The sequence below is a fragment of the Schistocerca serialis genome, unplaced genomic scaffold (genome assembly GCF_023864345.2).
Source record: "Schistocerca serialis cubense isolate TAMUIC-IGC-003099 unplaced genomic scaffold, iqSchSeri2.2 HiC_scaffold_182, whole genome shotgun sequence".
Classification (NCBI taxonomy): Eukaryota; Metazoa; Arthropoda; class Insecta; order Orthoptera; family Acrididae; genus Schistocerca; species Schistocerca serialis.
Genome location: NW_026047743.1, coordinates 1 through 7,500, shown reverse-complemented (window position 1 = coordinate 7,500; position 7,500 = coordinate 1). Strand labels below are relative to the sequence as shown.

At 54.6% G+C, this 7,500-nt stretch overlaps 3 non-coding genes across 3 annotated transcripts in view; all 3 read right to left on the bottom strand.

The window, feature by feature from the left end:
• Window positions 1–1,451, bottom strand: part of LOC126443746 (large subunit ribosomal RNA) — a 4,222-nt gene extending 2,771 nt beyond the window's left edge. The window contains exon 1 of the ribosomal RNA XR_007582150.1: window positions 1–1,451. This exon is cut by the window's left edge and continues 2,771 nt beyond it. This is a non-coding gene — a ribosomal RNA (large subunit ribosomal RNA).
• Window positions 1,452–1,639: 188 nt separating this feature from the next.
• LOC126443730 (5.8S ribosomal RNA) lies at window positions 1,640–1,794 on the bottom strand. The gene has a single exon (XR_007582136.1). It is a non-coding gene; the product is annotated as a 5.8S ribosomal RNA (ribosomal RNA).
• Window positions 1,795–2,147: 353 nt separating this feature from the next.
• LOC126443742 (small subunit ribosomal RNA) lies at window positions 2,148–4,056 on the bottom strand. Its single transcript, XR_007582146.1, has one exon. It is a non-coding gene; the product is annotated as a small subunit ribosomal RNA (ribosomal RNA).
• Between the last annotated feature and the right edge of the window lie 3,444 nt (window positions 4,057–7,500).

Genomic DNA, 7,500 nt, shown 5'->3' with positions numbered 1-7,500 from the left:
GGCACTCCGATCCGAGTCGTTTGCTCGCGGCTTCAGCATATCAAGCAAGCCGGAGATCTCACCCATTTAAAGTTTGAGAATAGGTTGAGGTCGTTTCGGCCCCAAGGCCTCTAATCATTCGCTTTACCGGATGAGACTCGTACGAGCACCAGCTATCCTGAGGGAAACTTCGGAGGGAACCAGCTACTAGATGGTTCGATTAGTCTTTCGCCCCTATACCCAGCTCCGACGATCGATTTGCACGTCAGAATCGCTACGGACCTCCATCAGGGTTTCCCCTGACTTCGTCCTGGCCAGGCATAGTTCACCATCTTTCGGGTCCCAACGTGTACGCTCTAGGTGCGCCTCACCTCGCAATGAGGACGAGACGCCCCGGGAGTGCGGAGGCCGCCGCCCCGTGAAGGGCGGGGAAGCCCCATCCTCCCTCGGCCCGCGCAAGGCGAGACCTTCACTTTCATTACGCCTTTAGGTTTCGTACAGCCCAATGACTCGCGCACATGTTAGACTCCTTGGTCCGTGTTTCAAGACGGGTCGTGAAATTGTCCAAAGCTGAAGCGCCGCTGACGGGAGCGATTATTCCGCCCGAGAGCATCCCGAGCCAACAGCGGCGCGGGTCCGGGGCCGGGCCAGGTAGGTCCGTCATCCGGGAAGAACCGCGCGCGCTTGCCGGGAGCCCGAGCGCCCAAAGGGGCGAATCGACTCCTCCAGATATACCGCCGGGCAGCCAGCCAGGACACCGGGGCTCTGCCCAACAGACGCGAACCGAGGCCCGCGGAAGGACAGGCTGCGCACCCGGGCCGTAGGCCGGCACCCAGCGGGTCGCGACGTCCTACTAGGGGAGAAGTGCGGCCCACCGCACACCGGAACGGCCCCGCCCCGCGGCGAGTGGAAAGGCAACCGGACACGACCCCGCCGCGAATTGCTCCGCGCGGGCGGCCGGCCCCATCTGCCGAGGGCGGAGGCCAGTGGCCGGATGGGCGTGAATCTCACCCGTTCGACCTTTCGGACTTCTCACGTTTACCCCAGAACGGTTTCACGTACTTTTGAACTCTCTCTTCAAAGTTCTTTTCAACTTTCCCTCACGGTACTTGTTCGCTATCGGTCTCGTGGTCATATTTAGTCTCAGATGGAGTTTACCACCCACTTGGAGCTGCACTCTCAAGCAACCCGACTCGAAGGAGAGGTCCCGCCGACGCTCGCACCGGCCGCTACGGGCCTGGCACCCTCTACGGGCCGTGGCCTCATTCAAGTTGGACTTGGGCTCGGCGCGAGGCGTCGGGGTAGTGGACCCTCCCAAACACCACATGCCACGACAGGCGGCAGCCTGCGGGGTTCGGTGCTGGACTCTTCCCTGTTCGCTCGCCGCTACTGGGGGAATCCTTGTTAGTTTCTTTTCCTCCGCTTAGTAATATGCTTAAATTCAGCGGGTAGTCTCGCCTGCTCTGAGGTCGTTGTACGAGGTGTCGCACGCCACACCGCCAGCCGGCTGTGCACGCTACCGAGTAAGTACCGGTATGCGAACCGCCAGGCGACGGGCGCGCATCGCACGTTTAAGGAGACGCGGCCGGCCCCACAGGCGGCCACGACACTCCCAGGTCTGCGAAGCGGGGCAAACGCCGCGCGCTTCAGTATACGTAGCCGACCCTCAGCCAGACGTGGCCCGGGAACGGAATCCATGGACCGCAATGTGCGTTCGAAACGTCGATGTTCATGTGTCCTGCAGTTCACATGTCGACGCGCAATTTGCTGCGTTCTTCATCGACCCACGAGCCGAGTGATCCACCGTCCTGGGTGATCTTTTCATAGTTTCCACCATCTCTTTCGAGACAGTTGCATAGGCGGGACTGAGGCGTGTGGCGGCCCTGTTCCAGCGTTCAGTGTCCAACGGCCTCACGGCCGATGGGCGTCGTACGGCTCCACACCGGAGCGGACAGGCAGTCGGGCGAAAGTCATTCAAAACCGGCGCCAGGCGCCAGGTGCCGCAGGCCAGCCGCTCCAGCGCTTCAGCGCTCGTACCACACAACATTGCCGTTAGTTTTGAGACGAACGCGTGGTTCCGCACGCGGCGCACGGCTACTGCGAGCCGTACAGGTAGCTGCGTGTTGCGCGACACGACACGCACATCGAAAGACATGCAGTCTAGTCGGTAATGATCCTTCCGCAGGTTCACCTACGGAAACCTTGTTACGACTTTTACTTCCTCTAAATGATCAAGTTTGGTCATCTTTCCGGTAGCATCGGCAACGACAGAGTCAATGCCGCGTACCAGTCCGAAGACCTCACTAAATCATTCAATCGGTAGTAGCGACGGGCGGTGTGTACAAAGGGCAGGGACGTAATCAACGCGAGCTTATGACTCGCGCTTACTGGGAATTCCTCGTTCATGGGGAACAATTGCAAGCCCCAATCCCTAGCACGAAGGAGGTTCAGCGGGTTACCCCGATCTTTCGGCCTAGGAAGACACGCTGATTCCTTCAGTGTAGCGCGCGTGCGGCCCAGAACATCTAAGGGCATCACAGACCTGTTATTGCTCAATCTCGTGCGGCTAGAAGCCGCCTGTCCCTCTAAGAAGAAAAGTAATCGCTGACAGCACGAAGGATGTCACGCGACTAGTTAGCAGGCTAGAGTCTCGTTCGTTATCGGAATTAACCAGACAAATCGCTCCACCAACTAAGAACGGCCATGCACCACCACCCACCGAATCAAGAAAGAGCTATCAATCTGTCAATCCTTCCGGTGTCCGGGCCTGGTGAGGTTTCCCGTGTTGAGTCAAATTAAGCCGCAGGCTCCACTCCTGGTGGTGCCCTTCCGTCAATTCCTTTAAGTTTCAGCTTTGCAACCATACTTCCCCCGGAACCCAAAAGCTTTGGTTTCCCGGAGGCTGCCCGCCGAGTCATCGGAGGAACTGCGGCGGATCGCTGGCTGGCATCGTTTATGGTTAGAACTAGGGCGGTATCTGATCGCCTTCGAACCTCTAACTTTCGTTCTTGATTAATGAAAACATACTTGGCAAATGCTTTCGCTTCTGTTCGTCTTGCGACGATCCAAGAATTTCACCTCTAACGTCGCAATACGAATGCCCCCGCCTGTCCCTATTAATCATTACCTCGGGTTCCGAAAACCAACAAAATAGAACCGAGGTCCTATTCCATTATTCCATGCACACAGTATTCAGGCGGGCTTGCCTGCTTTAAGCACTCTAATTTGTTCAAAGTAAACGTGCCGGCCCACCGAGACACTCAATAAAGAGCACCCTGGTAGGATTTCAACGGGGTCCGCCTCGGGACGCACGAGCACGCACGAGGCGGTCGCACGCCTTCGGCTCGCCCCACCGGCAGGACGTCCCACGATACATGCCAGTTAAACACCGACGGGCGGTGAACCAACAGCGTGGGACACAAATCCAACTACGAGCTTTTTAACCGCAACAACTTTAATATACGCTATTGGAGCTGGAATTACCGCGGCTGCTGGCACCAGACTTGCCCTCCAATAGATACTCGTTAAAGGATTTAAAGTGTACTCATTCCGATTACGGGGCCTCGGATGAGTCCCGTATCGTTATTTTTCGTCACTACCTCCCCGTGCCGGGAGTGGGTAATTTGCGCGCCTGCTGCCTTCCTTGGATGTGGTAGCCGTTTCTCAGGCTCCCTCTCCGGAATCGAACCCTGATTCCCCGTTACCCGTTACAACCATGGTAGGCGCAGAACCTACCATCGACAGTTGATAAGGCAGACATTTGAAAGATGCGTCGCCGGTACGAGGACCGTGCGATCAGCCCAAAGTTATTCAGAGTCACCAAGGCAAACGGACCGGACGAGCCGACCGATTGGTTTTGATCTAATAAAAGCGTCCCTTCCATCTCTGGTCGGGACTCTGTTTGCATGTATTAGCTCTAGAATTACCACAGTTATCCAAGTAACGTGGGTACGATCTAAGGAACCATAACTGATTTAATGAGCCATTCGCGGTTTCACCTTAATGCGGCTTGTACTGAGACATGCATGGCTTAATCTTTGAGACAAGCATATGACTACTGGCAGGATCAACCAGGGAGCTGCGTCAACTAGAGCTGAGCAGCCGGCCGCCCGGGAGTGTGTCCCGGGGGCCCGCGCGAACACGCAAGCGTCCGCTCAATTATTCTGCAAACAGGAGGAGGCTGAGCTCCCCTGCACAACACACCTCGAAACCCTCTCAGGTCCCGGCGGCGCGCAGCGCCGTCCTAAGTACTTGGTCGGGTTCGAGAGAGGCGCAATCGCCCGGAGTTAGGCGAGTAGACGCTTTAGGTGCGACCACCCGTGCTCCCAACTGAGCTTGCCGCTGCCGACAGAGGCCCGGGAGCGTGCTGTCGTGGCATTGCCGGCGGGAGACAACACGCGCCACCTACGGTGACCGGCAGCTCCAACGCCAGCGCCACAGAAGGACAAAAGCCCCACTTGGGTGCCGAAGCGAACTCTCCCAGCACAGCGCACGCGCCAACACGTCCGCACAGCTGCGATACAAACCACCTGCGAGAACCGCTGGGGCGACCGAGCAGCAGACGGCGTCGCGGCGCCGAGCGCCGGGCGGCGGCGCATCCTCAGCGCACACAGTCCTCAATCGGACCAGCACACTGCAGATGGCCACCGCGCTTCGCACCGGGCCCGCGAGGACCTACTTTGGCCGCAAGGCGCCGCGAGCAGGGGGCGCCGGCGCGCAGCTGCGCCGCCTGCCGCGTCCGTCGGCCGGCGCGCCTGCCACTGGCCGCCCCCACCAGCCGGCTGTAGCGCGTGCGCCCACGCACCGCGCTGCCAGCACGCCGGGCGGCCCCCCCTCACCGGCCGGGGACGGTCCCACCCAGCCACCGCCGCGTATCGCCTCACACCCAGATCCCCTTTCGCGTTCGTGGGCATGGTGGGTCCCCTTTCACGTTCGTGGGCATGGTGGGTATCCCTGAAACAACCGGTTAATAGCTCGACCGATCGTCGCCAACACTGATTCACCTCTAGCGAGAACAACCGCACCACAACGGGTTACCTGTTGTTCATTTGCGTAACGTCACCAGCAAACGTAGACGTCCATCGCCATTTGCAACGAGTATTGCATGCCTGTGTCAGGTGTCACAACACACTACGTCTGCCCACATAGACGCAACAACATGTGCACGCCTCGAGAACACGTGGAAGGTAGCCCCCGTACGTATGCGGTGTCCATTGCGCGAACGACTGTCAGCCGGCCTCTGCAGGATGTCGCAGATGTGGAACGCGGTGCAACATGCTATCACGGTGTGTGAGAAGAGACGACTACGTCCGAATACACGCTCCACTACATCAACAGACTGCTCATGCTGATCGCCATCCAGGGCGTCCGTTCCTCCCACACGTCTGAATGGCGTACCACACTGCAATCCAGCTCTTATAGGGAGACGACACGTAGCTGCGTGCACAATATTTGGACTGTATGGTCTGCCGTTGCTAGGCGCAGTCGTCGTACGGTCACACATGTGCCACGATGTATCATTCAGTACATACGGACCAATGTGCAGTACAGTTTGTGGGTTTTGCGTACATCGGCGGACAGGTGACAGGCCGTACCACAACGTAGGCTGAGTACGTCGGCATGCGAAGGGCATTGAACATGCAAACTTCTCAACGACCAGCTTGCGAAGGCAGGGGGGAAGGGGGGGGGGCATGTACGTCCTGCTGCTATCCACATTACAGTGTATAGCAGGAGCATGTGGAAAGTCAGCAACACCTGCAAGGTGTTTAACATGACGCGATACACAGGGGACCGGGCAGTGCGAATAGCGAACTATATTGCGAGGGTTGCGGTTAGGCAACACTACACTAATTTAACGAGTTGCATAACAATTACAGAGCAGGTTCAGCGACAACGTGCGTCAGGTTAAGGCGCAATATAGGTTAGGTTGAGGCACAATATAGGTTAGGTTAAGGCACAACATGGGTTACGTTAAGGCACAAATTGGGTTACGTTAAGGCACAACATGGGTTACGTTAAGGCACAACATGGGTTACGTTAAGGCACAAATTAGGTTACGTTAAGGCACAAATTAGGTTACGTTAAGGCACAAATTAGGTTACGTTAAGGCACAAATTAGGTTACGTTAAGGCACAAATTAGGTTACGTTAAGGCACAAATTAGGTTACGTTAAGGCACAAATTAGGTTACGTTAAGGCACAAATTAGGTTACGTTAAGGCACAAATTAGGTTACGTTAAGGCACAAATTAGGTTACGTTAAGGCACAAATTAGGTTACGTTAAGGCACAAATTAGGTTACGTTAAGGCACAAATTAGGTTACGTTAAGGCACGAATTAGGTTACGTTAAGGTACAATATGGGTTAGGTTAAGGTACAATATGGGTTAGGTTAAGGTACAATATGGGTTAGGTTAAGGTACAATATGGGTTAGGTTAAGGTACAATATGGGTTAGGTTAAGGCACAACGTAGGTTAGGTTAAGGCACAACGTAGGTTAGGTTAAGGCACAACATAGGTTAGGTTAAGGCACAACATAGGTTAGGTTAAGGCACAACATAGGTTAGGTTAAGGCACAACATAGGTTAGGTTAAGGCACAACATAGGTTAGGTTAAGGCACAACATAGGTTAGGTTAAGGCACAACATAGGTTAGGTTAAGGCACAACATAGGTTAGGTTAAGGCACAACATAGGTTAGGTTAAGGCACAACATAGGTTAGGTTAAGGCACAACATAGGTTAGGTTAAGGCACAACGTAGGTTAGGTTAAGGCACAACGTAGGTTAGGTTAAGGCACAACGTAGGTTAGGTTAAGGCACAACGTAGGTTAGGTTAAGGCACAACGTAGGTTAGGTTAAGGCACAACGTAGGTTAGGTTAAGGCACAACGTAGGTTAGGTTAAGGCACAACGTAGGTTAGGTTAAGGCACAACGTAGGTTAGGTTAAGGCACAACGTAGGTTAGGTTAAGGCACAACGTAGGTTAGGTTAAGGCACAACGTAGGTTAGGTTAAGGCACAACGTAGGTTAGGTTAAGGCACAACGTAGGTTAGGTTAAGGCACAACATAGGTTAGGTTAAGGCACAACATAGGTTAGGTTAAGGCACAACATAGGTTAGGTTAAGGCACAACATAGGTTAGGTTAAGGCACAACATAGGTTAGGTTAAGGCACAACATAGGTTAGGTTAAGGCACAACATAGGTTAGGTTAAGGCACAACATAGGTTAGGTTAAGGCACAACATAGGTTAGGTTAAGGCACAACATAGGTTAGGTTAAGGCACAACGTAGGTTAGGTTAAGGCACAACGTAGGTTAGGTTAAGGCACAACGTAGGTTAGGTTAAGGCACAACGTAGGTTAGGTTAAGGCACAACGTAGGTTAGGTTAAGGCACAACGTAGGTTAGGTTAAGGCACAACGTAGGTTAGGTTAAGGTACAACGTAGGTTAGGTTAAGGTACAACGTAGGTTAGGTTAAGGTACAACGTAGGTTAGGTTAAGGTACAACGTAGGTTAGGTTAAGGTACAA